The sequence below is a fragment of the Rousettus aegyptiacus genome, unplaced genomic scaffold (genome assembly GCF_014176215.1).
Source record: "Rousettus aegyptiacus isolate mRouAeg1 unplaced genomic scaffold, mRouAeg1.p scaffold_m13_p_10, whole genome shotgun sequence".
In the NCBI taxonomy this organism is placed as follows: Eukaryota; Metazoa; Chordata; class Mammalia; order Chiroptera; family Pteropodidae; genus Rousettus; species Rousettus aegyptiacus.
The window spans coordinates 62497609-62516398 of record NW_023416285.1 but is presented as its reverse complement, the minus strand read 5'-3'; the positions used below and the strand labels follow the sequence as shown (position 1 = coordinate 62516398).

Genomic DNA, 18790 nt, shown 5'->3' with positions numbered 1-18790 from the left:
AGAAACATGTTCAAGTTCCAACAGCTAATAAGTGAGAGCATCAGGATTCAAACACAGGCATACATCACTAACATAAATAATCTTCTCTTCTTCCACCTCTTCCTTCTTCTTCATCATCTCCATTATCACAAAGCACTGTGGTTATGTGCCAAGCATTTTCCTAAATCTTATTAACTTAATCCTCACCAAAACTCTTATGAGTTAACTATAATTATTATTTCCATTTAATATATGAGGAAATCAAGGCACGTAGGAGTGAAGGAAGTTAGCTGGTGAGAAGCATAGCAAAAATTGGAACCCTGGAAATTAAAAAGAATATTTAATTAAAATAAAATTTACTTCTCTGAAATCCATAAAATGAATCTTTTTTCCTCATTTCTTCTTTTGTTTTCCAGATTTATTGAGATATAATTGACATATAACATTGCACAAGTTGAAGGGTACAACGTGATTTGATACGCATATACAATGCAAAATGATTACCACAATAAGGCTAGTTAACATGTCTGTTACCTCACATAATTCCAATTCGCGTGTGTGTGTGTGTATGAGAACAACTCTCTTAACAACTTTAAAGTGTATCATACAGTATTGGTAACTATAGTCGGCATGCTGTACATTAGATCCCTAGAATTTGTTCATCTTATAACTGGAAGTTTGCACCCTTTGATCAACATATCCCCAATTCCCCTGCCCCCTGCTCCACCCTCAGCCTCTGGCAAGCACCATTCTATTCTGTTTCTGAGTTTTACTTTATTTTAGATTCCACGTGTAAATGAGATCATATGTATTTTTCTTTTTCTGTCTGATTTATTTCACTTAGTATAATGCCCTCAAGAGAACCCAGGGAGTGTTTTTCCAGATGCCATGCTTTCAATTAGTAGCAAGCAATTTCAAAAACAGAGTTAATTTTGTTCTCTTCACTACAGAATTAATGCACACTTAGAAAAGCAGAAAGGAAAAAAATAACTTCAAATTCTATCTCTCAAATGCAACCACAATTAATATTTGGTGTCTTTACTACTAGCTATAATTCTAAGCTACTTTGTTAAATATAGTTGTGATCATACTGTAAGAACCATTTTGTGTTCCGTTTCTTTTATTTAACATCATAGGCATTTCCAATATCCCTGAACTCTTCGTAATTGTCACTGTTACTGTCAATGGGCCCTTATATTGTCATTATAAGTTGTGCAATGCCTATGAGTTGAGTACTGGTGTAAGGAATTTCTGTGTATTTATTCATAACATTCACAATCCCATAAAATAGAGACTATTATCAGCTCCGTTTTAGATGAGGAAACTGAGGCACAGCTGGTGAGTGACAAAGCTAGAATTTGAACCCAGGCAGTCTGGCTCCAGAGTCTATGCCATCATCTAACTATGGAAGCAAGGATTTAAATTGTTCATCTATTGAATCAGTTACTAAGACAGATAAAGAAGCACTAAAACAGTCTTTTAATAACCATTAACTTCTAAGAAAGCTTTTTGCAAAAGATAATAACAATAATAATGGTAATTAATGTGTTGCTTATTAAGGAGGCAAATTTTGCAGATAATTCGATAAAGCCCAGAAAATAGAGGCAAGTGTTAATAGTCACCATTTATCAAGTGGTGATACCTGTGTACTTTTTCATACATTATCTCTAATAGTCACTGAAACTATATGAGATAGTTAATAGTGTTCCCTGCTAACATGTGAGGAAAGGAAGCCCCGAGAGGGGTAATTTGCCCAGGATCACAAAGCTAATAAATGTTGACACTAATTAAACACAAATTGGTTTCGCTTTAAACCTTAAGTTCTTGTTTGCATGCTAAACTCTAGAGCCACATTGTCTAGTATGCCAGCCATTAGCCATTTGGCTGTTGAACACTTGCAATGTGGCTGGTGTGAACTGAGATATGCTATGAGGACACAATATACACCAAATTTCAAAACGTTACGACAAAATAAAAAAAAAAGGAGTGTAAAATAACTTCAATAATTTTAAATGAGTTACATGTTGATATTATAACATTTTGGATACATAGAGTTAAATGAACCATATGATTCCAACTAATTTCACAGGTTTCCTTACACTCTTAAATGCAGTTACTAGAAATTTTAATTTACGCATATGTTGCTATTGGACGTTGTTGCTACCAACCAGCTATCATGAGCAAGGAAAGAGGCTACTGAAGTGACATCCTTGAACGCATTCACGTCCTTCCACAATGCCAAGCTTATTGAGTAGAACCTTCTCAGATAAACCAATCAGGTACCCACGCAGGTTAACACACCACACAGAGAGGGGAAGTACAGTCGTATGTGACACAGTGAAAGGAAGAAAGTTCTTAGCATCTCCCATACGATCTCTGTTGACTAGCGGTGCGGATAGCTGCACGTGGGTCCCAAGCCAGCGGCTAGACAGGCAGAATGTTAGTCTTTGGCTCTCAGCGTACCCGGCCATGATACTCTCAGTCAGGCTTAAGCATCATCTGAAAGGTGTTAAGCTTATGTGGACCTTACAAGGTGTGATCCTTATGTTTATCGGCCCCTGCAAATGGGGCTTATCTGGGGCAGTCCTGGGAGACGTTTCTGTGGTTTTGTACATTTCGGTCACACCCTCAGGGCATTCCTATCATTAACATTCTGTCATGGAATCCATTTTGTAAAGTCCAAAAAGTCCTCAATTGTTTATGGTCTATAAACCAGCATTTCTTAAACTTTAATGTGCAGATGAGTTACTTAAGGAATCTTAATAAAATGCAAATTCCGATGCAGGAAGTGGCTGGTTGGGCTTAAGATTCTGCATTTCTAACAAGTTTAGCTTTCAATGATTCCACTGCTACTGGTCCAGGCAGAGTACATTGAGAAGGAAGGTTCTAGATGGGAGGTAAGTGTGGGAGAGATGAACATTAGAACCCTTGGCAAAAATTCGAAAAAATCTGAAACAAGGGAGGGGAAAGGGAAGTGGCCTGAAATGGCCTTTAGAGAATTGGGATGGGGTGTTGTTAGGGAAGCCATGAGGGATGCATGTCCAAGGGGAAAAAATCAGCAGCGACACATGCTGTAAACTAAACAGGGCCCAGCTGGTTCCTCAATGCAGAGGCTGCTGATGAATGTAGCGGGGACAGTCTCTGAGTAACAGAAAGTGAAAACAGGTTTCATAATGTGACCGAAGTGGAACTAGCCATTCTTTTTCTAGAAAGAGAGATTAAAAAACAGTATCTAAAGCCTATTGCAGGGGAAGGTCGGGCAAAGTGGGGGACAGGGGTGAGACCCAAGTCAATGGGGGGAAGTCGGCCCAGAGAATACAGGCAACTTCTCCCTAAATATACAAAAGCGTTTACTGAATGTCCACTGCGTGGCTGCTTAAGGAATAACTGTGACACAGTCTCAAGCTTCAAGGAACTAAAGGACTTGTGTGCCTCTCCTGTGAAAACTTGACAGGGAGTAAGTAAACCGAGAATAGATTAGTGATAAGTAATCTTTTCTACCCAATTACCTTTGTAATTACATTTAACTATTTTTTCCTGCCACTGTAGGGTTACATTTTTAGACCAAAATTCCACAAACAACATCACTAGTAGCACTTGCTGCATCATGAGGTGACAACGCTAATGCTTTGAAGAGATGTGATGTGAGATGACATTATGTGGGGGTAATGAAGGAGTGAAGACACAGACACAAGAAGGAGATTTGGCTGGCATCGGAATTCTGTCACAGGCTGCGAACAGCCGCGACAAGGTAGCGAATGGAGGACGGGGGCTGCCCCTTTAGTGGGAGCATGTGGATGTTGTAAAATGGCATTGTGCAGAGCCACAATAAAGGGGAGCAGGGGAGGAAATTTTATCTTCCCCTATCTCCTAATAACAGTTTAAAGAGAGTAAACTATTAGGGGCCCACCCAGCCCATCTTCTGAATGAACTCTGCAGTCAATTATGTTGCTGTGAAGATTCCTGGAGAGTTGAAGGTCAACCCTCCTCCAATTCTGGTCTAGAAAGGTACCTATTATACCCTATGTCTCATTCATATGCAAATATTCTGAAGTACAGCAACCAAAAAACCAACTCTGGGGAGTAAATAAGCTTAAGACAAGCAATGAAGATGCTCACTTCCCTTCTTGCTGTAAAAGGGCCTGCAGGCATACAGAATCATGAGATTCAGGGAAACCTCTAAGTTACTTAGCTTTCTGGGCCTCAACTGTCACCTGGCTCTGGTCAGTATATCTTCTGCTCTCTGGGTCCTTCTTTCTCCCTGGGGCAACCTGGCCCAAATAAAGAAGAACCATTCTGGTTCTTTCCTCCAAGGATGAGTGTTTAGTTTATATCGGCAGAGACAGTACATTCAGAAGTGGCTCTTCTGGAGCTTGATCTAACAGTCCAATTCATCTTTGAAGCCCAACCACTTACCTATCCCGCTTCAACAGTTTTCTGACACCCTAATAATTAAGGCTCATACACCTCACCCAGGTGGTTTTCAAAACCTCCTGTTTTTTTGAAACTCTCCCGCCTGCAGCCACTTCCTCAACCTGGATAAGGTTCCTTCCCTCAGCAGCCTCCCCAGCCTCCTAAGCTCACCTTCATCTCCAAACACCCGGCTTCAGCTTGCCAGCATGCTAAAGCCCTGCCAAGCCTTGGCCCTTCCGTGAAGCATGTCTGAAATTTCACATTCTCCTAGACACACCTAGCCCTCATGAATGACTTCTTTCTCTTCACTCCTGTGGTTAAATTTGTAAAACGTCCTCACTCACAGCCTCATTCAGAAAATATTTATGAAGGCTTACTGCATGCCTGGAGATTTTGTAAGGTGCACTAACAACTCCAAGATGGATTCTGTGAACAGTCCTATTCCCAAGGAGCTTGCAGTTCACTGAGGAAGATGTTATGTAAACACTTTACTACTATATATGGTAGCTGCTGTGTTTGGGATGTTCCCCAACTACCATGGAAAACCTACCCAGATTTGGGGGTCCTGAAAAGGCTTTCTGGAATCAAAATGGAGAAGGGCGTTTGAGACAGGTGGGTAAACAAGCAAAGGCCTAGGTAAGGAACACCACTTGGTCAGCTGGGCTGGAAGGCAAGGTCAGGCAGGGGAGTGTGGGGTGAGGCTGGACTGGAGAGAAGGAACCAAAGCATGAAGGATCTTTTGAGCCATGCTAAGGAATTTGGCCTTGATTCCTCAAGGAGATGACCATTTAAGAAAATTATTCTGTGGTGTGGTGAATGCATTGGTTGAGGTGAGGGGACTGTAGGAATGAAGGTACCTCACACAGGGTCTGACAGACATAGGAACTGGATGAAGAATTCTTTCATGAGGATGCAGCTGGAAGGCTGTGAGGTTTCCCAGGTGAGAGGTGACTGAGGCAGGAGCTAAATAGATGACTTCAGATGTCTTCAGAATATTTGTCTTTGTTTTTGTGTGTACGGACCTGCTCCTTCATTACAATGGAAACCAGGAAATGGAATTTTTGTCTTGCTTACTGCTTATTATAGGCCCAAGACTTATAATAATGCTTAGATCCTAAGGGGCACTCAATGAATGCATAAATGAAGGAATGAGGGCAACTGGCATATGATTCAATAGGTAACTGATTGGAGTGGGGGTGGAGTAAAGGATTGCCTGCAATCTCTACCCTAATGCCATTATCCCTGAAAGAAGGCATTATTGGTGACTGTATTCAATTTCTATCCCTGCTGTAACAAATTACCACAAACTTAGTGGTTTAAAAGGATTCACATTTGTTCTTTTATACTTCTGGAGGTCAGAAGTCCTAAATCAGTTTTACTGAGCTAAAGGCAAGGTTTCAGCAGGGCTGGCTCCTCTTGCCTTTTCTAACTTCTTGAAGCCACCTGCATGACTTGACTCCTGACTCCTTCCCAGAATCACTCTAACCTCTTACTTCCATCCTCAGGTCTCCTATTTGCAATCCATACTCACATCCCTCTCTGACTCTCTCTTATAAGGACTCCTGTGATTACGCATAGTGCCCACCTGGATAATTTGGAATAATCACTGCCTTTCAAAATATTCTATTTATATTGAATCTCACCCTAATTGAAAAAAAATTTGTTTTTTAATTTTTAAAATCTTTTACTTAATCACATCTGCAAAGTCCCCTTCACCGCATAAGGCAACAGTCACAGGTTCTAGACATTAGGACATGGGTGTTTTGGGGGGCCATTATTCAGCCTGCCAGTGACCCAGCACATGAGGTAGTTACTGGGCATTCGAACAAGCCTGCTTTGAGGTTAGTAGGATTGAACCTCTTCACATGAGAAGCAGGAAAATGTGTTTAGGAGCTCAATCTGGAGCCAGACTGCCCAGATTTTACTCTGCTTCTCACTGGCGATGTGACCTTGGATAGTTACTTAACTTCTCTGAGCCTCCGTTTTCTTCATCTATAAAATGGAGATGATAATAACTGCCCCCTAAGGTTGCTGGGCTGAGTTAATGCATAAAAGCATGCAGGTAGACTAGTGCTAATCACAGAGTAAGCCACCAGGAAGTGTTAACCTTTTGGAATAGCCCACAAGGAAAACTTGAGGACGCCCTGATCCTCCTCCTCAAAATGAGGTTGCGTCAGCACCTTGGCCCTGGAGAAGCAAACTACACTGAGAATCTGAAGCCTCTTTCATGTAGGGGAGACCTAATGACTCGAGGTGGCAAAGTAGGACTCTACATCGCTATTCAAAACTCTCCCATTGGATCTCTGTCTTCATCAGCAACATCTCCCAGTTTTAGATCATCTTTCTACAAGTTCCCTTAGAGCAAAGAGGAAAAGGAGTCCCCTTTTTCATATACTCCATCTCAGTTTTTAGTAAGAGTTCCAATCTTGGTAAATTACTTTACTTCTTTGGGCCTTGGTTTCCCCATATATAAAATAATAATAACAAAAGTCAGCACTAAAATAATACTTACTGTTTGCCAGGTGCTTACCTAAGCACTTCCCATATTCGAATCCATGTAATCCTCACAACAACCCTACATAATAAGAACTGTTATTATCTCCATTTTATAAATAGGAAAATTGAAGACCAGAGACTAAGATTCACTGTAGGAACAGTCTGGCTAGGAGGCTGCCATTGGTACCTCTGCTTTGGGATACTCATTCCTCAACCATCCCTACATCTCTAGGTCACTATATCCCAGGCCGTTCCTGGATAGGCTGAGCTTCAGTCATGTGCTCATGTGTGCCCATGCTCATTGGAAATTGAGGACAGACATTGTCTGGCTCCTTTCAACCCCCATGATGGAGGCTGTGCCATGCCTTCAACCAAAACTCAAACACTGGGCAACTTGCCCCTGTATGAGTTATTTTTGCTGTGTAACAAATTAGCTCAAATCATAGCTACTTAAAACAATAAACATTATGTAAAAATTTCTGTGAGTCAGGAATCTAGATACCATTTTGCTGGGTTGTTTGGCCCAGGGTCTCTCAAGAGAAGCAATTATGCTGTTGGCCAGGAGTACAATCATCTCAAGGCTCCACTAGCTGAGGATCCACTTCCAAGCTCATTCATGTGGCTGTTGTCAGGCCTCAGGTCTTTGCTGGCTGTTAGCCAGTATCATCAGTTCCTTGCTACATAGGCCTCTCCATAGAGGTACTTACACCATGGCAGCTAGCTTCCCCCAGAGTGGAAAGAGAGAGAGAGAGATGTGAAGGCCTTCTCAATGCAATAATTAGGAAGAGAGTAGAAAAGGGCCAAAAGAGGGAATTAAGGTAAGAGGCAAGGGCAAACCAAAAGACTGGTTAAATGGCTTGACCGCCAGTGTTTTTCTTTCATTTTTCCATATGTTAGGCAAATAGACTCCATATGGAAAAAAGTATAACTTAAAACTAAAGGAAAAATAACATAGTCAAAGTTCAGGAATCTACCATGTAGCAAGAAATGAGCAAAATCTCAGTATGAAAAACACACAATCATAATTTTAAAGTGGATAAAGCTGAAGCAGTCCAGCAGTTGCCATGAAATACAAGATCATTGAAACAGATGGAAATTGTCAATGATATTATGCAGGTAGAGAAAGGAAAGGTAACCTCTGGGAAAAATGAGTCAGGGTTTGAAGCCTATAAGGTAGCGGCATCATGCTAATGGAGAAACTCGTACCTTTCTGTTTCAGTGTTAGGGCTCACAATTAAAGGTGCTTTGGGGAGCCATTGGTATGTACAGAATTGCTTCCCATATACCCTGAGTCCTGTGCCCTAGTAGCGTTGAAACCCTTTTGACCTGAACAAAGAATGAGAAATATATTCTGCTCAGCAACAATGTGCACACATAATCAAATGCATATAACTGAAGCATAAGTTTTATGAAAATAATAGTTATTATGTGCTCTGTACTCAGATTCTTATGTCCTATTGTATCTCATTTTTAAATTCTAGTCAAGAGTTACTGGGCTCTCTGCTTTAGGATCTATCATGAGGCTGCCATCAAAGTGTTGTTGAAGGACACAGTCATCTCCAGGTTCAGCTGGGACTGAACTACTTCCAAACTCATGGTCGTTGGTAGAACTCGGTTCCTTGTTGGCTGTTGGTCCAAGATTAGATGCTAGTTCTTTGACAGATGGACTTCTCCATCAGAGCAGCCATGAGAGAAGAGCCAGGAACAAAATTACTAGTAAGATGAAAGTCACAGTTTTTTATAAGAAGGAAACTAAAATATGTCACCCCAAAATATGCATCTGTGAAATAAAAATTTTTTTGAGCTAAAGTCATGTGAGAAGAAACAGATATAAGAAAATCTCCCAGCCTTTCCCTATTTGCCTAAAGGTAGAACATAAATATTCAAAGATGTCCTTCCTCCTCTCTCTACCAAAAAGGACAAAATTTAATTATCAGAGACAACTTTAGACTTTAATCAGCATGGAGATGGCACCAGGGGAATCTGTGTAAAAAACTTTACTAACTAGACTTTACCTGCCATTGGTTTCCCGTATATTTACCTTCTCACAGTTTGCCACCCTTGGGAGTCTGAAACCACGTTTCTTGTCCTGTCAGTTCCCTACAAATGTATTGTTTCTTGCTGAAGATACTATATAAGCCAGCGTTCCAAGCCACCTCTTTGAGTTACTCTTTTCCTGAGATATGCATGTTAATAACTGGTTTGTTTTTCTCTTGTTAATTTGTCTTTTGTTACAGATGCTCCAGCTGAGGACTTAGAAGGGTAGAAGGAAAAAGGTTTTTTTCCTCCCCTGTTGTCACTTAATGAAAAAAATTTCAAACTATCACTATTGCTATATTCTATTAATTGGAAGTGGATCAATCATTTGAATGTGGTTCCATGGATCAATCATTTGAATGTGGTTCCATAGTGTAGCAGTTAGCTCATCTGCTTTACAGGCAGAAGGTCCTGGGTTCATACCCCGGTAGAGCCACAGTCCATGGTCTACGCCCATGCCACCCTGAACAAGCCCTGTGTTTGATCTCGGAACCTAAGCAAGGTCGGGCCTAGTTAGTACTTGGATTGGAGACCACTTAGGAAGACCAGGTGCTGTAGGCATAAATAATTTAAAAAAAAAAAAAAAAAAAAAGTGAATCATTAGGTCTAGCCTAGCCTGTATCAGCGGAGAAAGATTGCCCAAAGGTCTGAACACCAGGAAGCAGGGATCGCTAGGAGCCGTGTCAGAACTGCCTTCCACACTTATATACAGTCAATCCCCAGGTCATTCACAGACACACACAGAATGGCAAAAAATAAAAAAATAAAAAAAAAATCGAGTTGGCTGAAGTGCTTGTTTCCAGCTGAGGTCGAATACAGCGATGTTCTTCCTTCTTACTTCCTCTCATACTCTAAACGAGTGTCCTTTCCGGTCTATTTAGTACCACATTTTTCACATTTTTGTGTTTTTTTTGCTGGTAATTTTACTCTTTATGCCCTCCATGTTAAGGTAAGTGTGTAAGTATTGCCTAGTGTCTCTAAATGCCAGCAGGTTGTGATGAGCCTTAAGGAGAAAATACATGTGTTAGATGAGCTTATTCAGAAGTGAGTTGTAGTGCTGTTGGACATGAGTTCAATGTTAACCAATCAACAATATGTATAAAATAGGATGTCTTTAAACATAAACACCCATTAGACAAAGTTACGTATTGATTGTTTGACAAAAATATTGTGACCAGGCTCCCAGGAGGATTACCTACAAGGGTTTTCCCTACAAGTAATGGTTCAATAATTCAGTGTTTGTGGCAACTTTAACATGGATCAGCTTTATAAGTGTTTGTATTTAAGGCTATGACTTTTCTTCCCATCAAGGCTATATATGCATCTCAAAATTCTGATATGTAGACTGTGCCTGTTGTTAAGTTATTATCTGCCACTTTCAAAACCAGAAATAATTGCTTTCCAAGTACCTCAAGTCCTATATACTAATGTTTTGCTTGTTGTTGTTGTCGTTGTTGTTTATGCTAGTGTTTTTGAAACCTTCATGCTGAGCTTTGTAAAGTGGGGCTGGAACTCTACAAACTACATTCCTTTGTCAGCTGGCTGCTGTTAAGTTCTGCTAACAGGGGACACTAGAGGGAGACTTGACGACAAGAGGAGGAAGCAGGAACTTTGGCCCACAATGCCTCTTTACCTTGGCAGGGGCAACAGCAGCTGATTGTAGCATCTAGATTTTTTTCTATGCTCCCTGAACCAGTCTCACTATACACTTCAGAGGCCAGAGTCTCAGTTCCGTGGAACCTCTCCAGCTGCTACCTGCAAACATTACCTGTGTTCCTTTGCTTTTTTCAGTCCTTTACCATGTACATCACCAAATTTAATTTCCAAATTAAATTCTCTCTATAGAACTACCTACTATGATTTCTATTTTCCTGGAAGCTAAATGGTACATAGAGATTCTTTAACTTTTTATTTTGAAATTATTTCACATTTATAGAAAACTTATAAGAATAGTACAGAGAAATTCTGGATACCTTTATACCCTTTACTTAAATCTACCCATTTTTTTTTCATTGAGGTGAAATTCAGCAAATATAAAATTAACCATCAGTGATTAAATAAGTGGCAATAAGTACATTCACAATGAATCCATCAATTTTTGATACTTTGCCACATTTGCTTTACAATTCACCACCTACATATACATATGTTTGTATGTATACTTCTGCATATTTTTTTCTCAACCATTGAGAGTAAGTTGCATACATACTCCTTTACCTCTTACTACAATTATATGTACTTCTGCAGAAGAATATTTCATATGCATATTTTATATGTTACTTTTACCTATAATCCATAATCCAATTTCAAAAATTGTCCCAATAATATCCTTTATAATATTGTATTTCCCATGAGTGCAAGACCCAGCCCAGGAAGACATACTGAATTTAGGTGTCATGTCTGTTTAGTCTCTTTTAATATGGAACAGTCAGCCTTTCATAACATTGACATTTTAAAAAGAACACAGGTCAATTTTTTCAATGCTCTTCAGTTCAAATTTCCTTGTGTAAGTGATTTGTGTCCTTTTCAGGGTATCACAAAGTATCTGTCTCCCTCTGATTAGTGATGTTAATTTTGATCATCCATTCAAGGTGTGGTCCAGTTTCTCCACTGTATACTCTTTTGCTTCTTGCGACTAATAAGCAATCTGTGGAAAGATACTTTGAGACAATAAAAATATCTAGAAATTTCATAATATTTCTCTTCTATATAATTTACAGTTTGGCCTTAGATCTTCTCCTGGATTTTGATTCAAAGTTATTGTAAAGAGAGCTCTAAAATGCCCAGGTGTTAGGGTGCAACATATAACTCCACAATTCTTGTTATTTACTATGTTTTTAAAGAAAAACAAATCATATTATTAAAGAAACTATTGGTTATGCTTGTTTTTCATGTGTTAATCCTCAATCTTTTCAATTAAAAAATTATGCTTTTAAATTGTTAATACAGTTCAAATCAGATGTACTGTGAAGATTTTTCATCTTATCAGCTACTCAGTTCTGTTACAAGTTTTTCTGCATCCTCATGTAGTTTCTGAATGTAAAGCAAAAACATATATATCCCTCCCCCCACCACCATACCAATTGATGTTTGTCTACACTTTCCATACTGTTCCGCGTTTGGCTTTTTTCATTTAACAGTATATCTTAGAGGTCATTAAATATCAGTAACTTAAATATGAGCTTCCTCACTCATTCTGATGGCTGCATAGTATTTCATTATATACATGTACTGTGACTAGTTCAGCTAGTCCTCTGTTGACTTTTAGGTTGTTTCCGTTCTCTCTTACCTTTGTATAAACTATGGTGCAGAATAACTGTGTACATATATCAGTACATGTGCAAGTATGTTTATGATATAATTTCCTGGATGTGAAAGTTTTCAGTCAAAAAGTTTGTAATTTTGTACTGTAGTTTTAATAAATGTTGCCAATGTACCTTTCATCAAGATTCCACAGAGACTATACCAATTTATAGGGAATGCATTTTAGCACAATTGTCCTTTATCTCCTTTGTACCATATGAAATGACTGTGAGAAAAGAAATTTAAAAACAGTATTAACCAAGAAGTTTCTAAAAAAGAGGCTTTTCCAAAAATGATGCATTCAATATTGCGAAATATAATTCTTAGGGTTCAAAAAACTTACCTCATGATGAGGCTGGAATTTTAAATCCTTGTAAAGGCTGTTGTTTCTCCCACTCAAAAGTCTTGCTATTTGGCTTATATTTTTATTTTAATAATCCACGTATTTCCCAGTCTGCTATAAACAACTGAGTACAAACTCAGGAAGGTGGCAAATAGTTCAGTTGTTGTACAGACATAAGCCCTGGCAGAGGGGAAGAGGAAAAAGGGCTCTCAGCTGGCCTCTCCTGCAGGCTTTTATTGCCCTTGAGGCATTTTCCTTGCCCAAATAAGAAGGGAAAATTATTTTCCAGTCTTAAATTGAGTTCCAAAATTATTCTTGGAATTGCTCCCTTAATCTGTCAGTTTCATTTTTTTCCCATGGAGGCGTGATCAGGGCGACCAAACCTTCCCAGTCAGAATCGGGGTTGGAACTTGATTACTCTCACAGACAGCTGGTTTGGAAAAACTCCTTGCAAGGTGATTTCAATAAGGAGCTAGAAACATTAGTGAGCTGGTGCTGGGATCTGAAACAATAACCGTACAAGTGACTTCAGTCTTTCTTCAGTGCTAGTGGCTAACAGAGTTACAAAGGAATTAATCATCTCCAGGGATTTCTTAGGAATGAGAAGATTGAGTAATCGCATTTCAAGGAACCAAACTCCTTAGTGTTGGTCTCCAGTGCATTTCTCAAGTTCTTCATTTTCATTCTCTTTCTCAGTCTGGTCTAGTCAAGAGTGTGGGCTTCGGAGCACCTACCTCAGCTCACACCCAAGCTTTGTCCCTTGCTGGCTCGGAATGGCAGGTAAGTTAGCCTCCCAGAGACGAAGAGTCTTGACCAATAAAACTCGGGTCACACTACCTTCCCTGTGGTTTTATTGTCAGTATTAAAGGAAGTCAAGTGCATGGACACAGCGCCTAACATAGTCTTGATGAATAAGCCTCAATAAATGTTAGTTTCTTTCCTGTTATCACCCTTTCACCAATGGCCTAAAAGTCATTCTTCCAGAGCTTATAGTCTTGACCAATATTGAACTAGAAAAGAAGCATGCTGGTAATGCAATCTGATCAGCACAAGAATTTTGACCTGCTTCATTTCTGACCTGGATGGACAATCTGAATAGAAACACCAGGCTTCACCTATGCCTAAATTAGAAGTTGGAAATTTTTTTTAAATATTCATTTTTTTTTCTGGTGGTAAGATTTCAAACTCTCAGAAATATATTTTGCAGTGTTTGACATCCACACTGTTAGAATCCACACCATTGGGGGCAACTCTGGCAGGTTTATAATCAAGTAAAAACTATAGCTCATATTTAAATATTACACACCCTTGTAAAGCAATTTAGATACAAATGGAATTTTTACAAAAATCAAGTTAAAATATCTTCTTTCTTTCCTCTCCCCAGAGCATATAAAAAGGCAGCTCTCAAAAATAGGGAATGGTTTTATCATAGATGGAGACTCTGGAAATTCTCTGAAACTAATGGTTTCCAGATTTTATAAATACAAATATACAGTATTGAATTATTTTACTCTAAAATATTTATGTATAGATATTTCACAGGGACCAACTTATTTAACCAGAGACTGGCTAGCCTTTCATCAAAACTGTTTCCTTCTCTTCCTAGGCACGCAGGTAGACTATATGTCCCAACCTTGCACTTAGTGTACAAAGTAGAATGTGGTCAAAGTGATATATACCATTTCCAGGCTTGGCCCATTAAAACTCCCGTTCATAATCCTTCATGCCCTGGATTCCTCCCAGCTAACAGGAAGGGAGATGACTCCCAGGGCAACCTTGGGAGCCACACTGTTATATGGAAGGAGCCTGGATCTCGGAACTACTTGGAGGAGAACTGCCCTACCAGGAACATCTGCATTAGACTATTTTGTGAGTGAGAAATAAGCTTTTTTGTATTAAGCTACTGATATTTTGGAGGGTTTACCTCTTACAGCAGCTATTATTACCAAAATAGTCTTAAATATCTCAAAATTCTTAAAGATCTTTATACAACTCCCTTTGTTCCCTCCCCTCCTCCTCCCTTCTCTATTTCCTTCCTTCCTTCTCTTCCTCCTTCCCTCCTTCCCTGAGACTAATAATAATATATTCCTTCTAGGCACTGCTCTAAGCACTGAGGATGTTGGAACAAAGAACATAAAGCTTTGGAGACAACAGGCAATAAACAAATAAACAACATGGTTTCAAGTACTGATAATTGCTTAAAAGAAAACTAAAAAGGAATAAAAGGAGTCAGAGAGTGTCAGGGGGCATCTTTCAGACAAGTTTTTTAGGAAAGGGCTTTCTGAGGAGGTGGAATTTGACCAGAGATCTGAAGGATACAAAGACGTTAATTATACGAAGATCTGAAGAGATAAAGAACTCTTAACAATCATTTCTCTGAAAGCAGTGATCTGTAGGAGGGGGAAAAAACTAATAGTACAGAAATGACTCACCTTAGTCAAAGATGAGTCAAAGAGAGAGAGATGAGATTCAAACCCCAGATTTATATATTCCTTACCGGATTTTGCTCTTGGTCAGGAATCTTTAGCATCATCAGTAAGCAATTCCTTCCACTTCTGGCTGACTAGTTTCATATTTGCCAGTTCTTCAATTTGAAGTTTGCCCATGTATTCAGGCAATTCAACAAATAGAGTAATGTGTCAGGCTCTATCTTTGAACACTTATAAACACTATCTAAATGAACTTAACTGGGAACTCTGGCAGGTTATTTAACCTCTCCAGTTCTTAATTTTCTCATCTCTAAAATGGAGACAGTTCTAGGAGCGAAGTTACTGTATAGACTTATCCTGATGATACATGAGATCTTACACATAAAATGCTAGTACAGAGTAGGTGCTAGAGAAACATTTTTACTGAAATTAAATTAACCTGCCACATGCCATTCAGAGCCCATGTCTATCAAATACCCAAGTCTGAGTTTTTTAAATAAAAAAAAAGCAATCTATTTCTGCCTTCTTTTAGGGTCATACACCAATTCAATACTGACTTGAAGGGAAAGGATAGTCTTTCCATGTGTAGGTGAGGCATCGGGAAATTGGCTCTGGAAGGCAGGAGGCTTTGTGTTAGAGATGCTCATTCCTGAGCAACTGACCTGGGATAATAATCTGGCTGTCTGAGGTGAGACCACCGCTGGCCACTGTGCTGTCCAGCTCGATGCGGCACCATTCACATAGAGCTATGAGTCACGATCTCTTGGTGAGTTGGGAAATCAATCTATGAGTCATGGCCAGCATGTTTTAAAATCTTTATTGAAGTATAACTTAAAAGCGGAAAAATACACACATCAAAAGTATACAGCTCAATAAATTTTTATGGAATGAACACAGCCGTGGAACCGGCCTGACGTGAAGAAACAGAACACTGCTAGCATCTCAGGAAACCAACTCCTATGCCCTCCCAGTCGCGACCTCTCTAACACGACCCTGATTTCCAGCACTAGAGGTAAGTTTTACCCTTTTGGAATTTCACATAAATAAAATTGTATGGTATGTATTCTTTTGTATTTGGCTTCTTTTGCTCAGCATGATATTTATGAAATACATCTGAGTTGTTGCGTGTGTCTACAGTTCTTATTTCCATAGAATATTCCATTACATGAATATGCTGCAATTTATCCTTTCTACAATTAATGGACATTTGGGTTGTTTTTAATTTTGGGCCGTTACCAATAGTGGTATAAAAGAACAACCATTTTATCATGCTCACAGTTTTCGCAAGTCAGGAATTTGGAAAGGGCACTGTGGAGGCAGCTTATCTCTGCTCAAACGAGGTCTCAGGTCTGGGGCCTCCGCTAAAAAGACTCAATGACTGGGGTGAATTGATGGTGACACCAGCACATGTCTGGCACCTGGGCTGAGAGGACTTTAAGTGCTGCCAATTGGGTCACCTATATGTGGGCCCTCTTGTAGTTTGGCTTCTTCACAGCATGATAGTCTCAGGGTAGTTGGCCTTCCTACATGGTGGCTCAGAGCTCCAAGCATGAGTGTCTCCAAGAGCAAGATAGAAGCTTCATGGCTTTCTCTATGCAGAGAAGAATAACTGTTTTTCCTCCACCCATCTTAGGTTCATTGGCTGGGGCTCTGTAAATTAGACTGAGAAAAAAACAGATTAACAAGAGAAAAACATGCAGCATATTTACAATAGCCAAGATATGGAAGCAACCTAGGTGTTTATTGATATACTCTCTCTCTCTCTCTCTCTCTCTCTCTATATATATATATATATATATATATATATGTATGTATGTATGTATATATATGTAAAAATATGTATATACATACCACATACACACACGATAGAATATTATCCAGCAATAAAAAAAGAATGAAATCTTGCCATTTGTGACAGTATGGATAGACTTAGAGGATATTATGCTATGTGAAATCAGTCAGACAGAGAAAGACTAATACTGTATAATTTCACTTGCTTGTGGAATCTAAAACAAAACAAACAAACAAACAAACAAACAAACAAAACAAAATAGAAACAGACTCATAGACACAGGGAACAAACTGATAGTTTCCAGAGGGTTGGGCAGTGGGTGGATGGGTAAAAAAAGTGAAGGGGAATAAGAGATACTAACTTCCAGTTATAAACTAAAGAAATCATGGGACTGTAGTATGAGGAATATAGTCAATAATATCGTAGTTAGTTCGCACAGTAACAGGTAATCATCAGTTACTAGACATATCGTTGCAATCACATTGTAGGGTATATAAAAATAGAATCACTATGTTTCACACCTGAAACTAATATAATATTATATGCCAACTATAATTTTAAAAAATAGAAAAACAAGCAGTAGTTTATTAACATGTGCATCGCACATATACGTGAGAACACCGTGATGGATAACTCAAGGGGTTGTTAGAACTTGGACTTACACAGCTTCTTAACAAAATAACTATACATTTTTTGAGAAGTGACAAGACAAATAAAAAGGACTTCAAGTTTTTAGGACGGCAAATTGTGGGAAGGTAACCGTATGGGGGAACTAATGGGAGATAAGGGCTAGTGTTAGCGAGGTTTGTTATGCAGATTCCTCTAGTGCCATCTCTGGGCTGGGGCTGGCTGATAAGGTCTAGAGTTGTCTCTGGTGATTAACTTCCCTCCTTCCTGATAGAGAGGAGATGGGGGCACCTTTACAAATTTATGTCCTGCATTGAGGCAAGTAGACAGAAGGTAGAGAGCTTTTTTTACATCTGCCTTTTCCTCAATTGCTTTCAGCTTAAATGAATCCTAATGTCGAAGTGGCATCTTTTGGGCTGGTATATTCTGCTACCCTCCATTGTCTTAACTTTGAAAGTCACATAGCATCACTTGCACAGCATTTTATTTGGTACAATGAGTCACAAGCCTTCTTGATTCAAAGGGAGGACACACAGAGCCTACTTCTCCTAGTGAGGAGTTTCTAGGTAATATTATAGGAAACCATGTGAGACAAGAGAGATTGCAGCAGCCATCTTTGGGAAATACAATCTGCCCAGCTGCTATGACTATTCTTGGGCATTTATTGTAACCATATGTACTTTTCCGTTGGGTGTACAATTGCTTGGAGTGAAATGGCTGGGTCAAAGTGTGTATGTGTTCAAAGCTTTAGTAGACAATGCTAAACAGTGTTTTTAGCTTGTGCCCATTTATACTCCCATAAATAATGTATCGAAGTCCCAGTTGTTCTCTATCCTAACAATTGGCCTTGTTTCTCTCATTTTAGCCATTTGGCTTGGTACACAGTAGTATTGCCTTGTGGTTTGAATTTGTATTTTCCTGATGACTATTGAACTTGAGGACCTTTTCATACATTTATTGGCTATTTGATCTCTTCTTTTGTGAAATGTCTTTTCAGTCCTGGACAAACTGGAATGGTTGGCCATGCTACTCTTGCCACAGTTTAGGACACCATTGATGAGCCAACTTCAGAACTCCCTGTGGAATCAACTAAAGCTTCGCCTAGGTTGTAAGAGCTTCACTGTCAACTTCTCCCTCTGCTTGGCCCTGAGTCCCTTGTTCTTTCATAGGTGCATACCCAAGAGCACTCCCCAATAAACAAGCAGCACCCAATTCTCCAACTAGAATCTACTTTCCGGGAACTCAACATACTATATACCTGTAGTGGGTTCTAATGGTAAAATGCCTTTTCTTTCAGAGCATCAAAGTCAAAAAGATATGGAAGCCACTGGTAGAGGAGAAACTACTTTTGTCCACCCAACACTACTCTCT

General features: G+C 39.3%; 1 long non-coding RNA gene across 1 annotated transcript; it reads left to right on the top strand.

Annotated features, from left to right (window-relative positions):
- Positions 1–10197: 10197 nt before the first annotated feature.
- On the top strand, positions 10198–14973 carry LOC118608680. Its single transcript, XR_004953111.1, has 2 exons — positions 10198–14440; positions 14667–14973. It is a non-coding gene; the product is annotated as an uncharacterized LOC118608680 (long non-coding RNA).
- The last annotated feature ends 3817 nt before the right edge of the window (positions 14974–18790 follow it).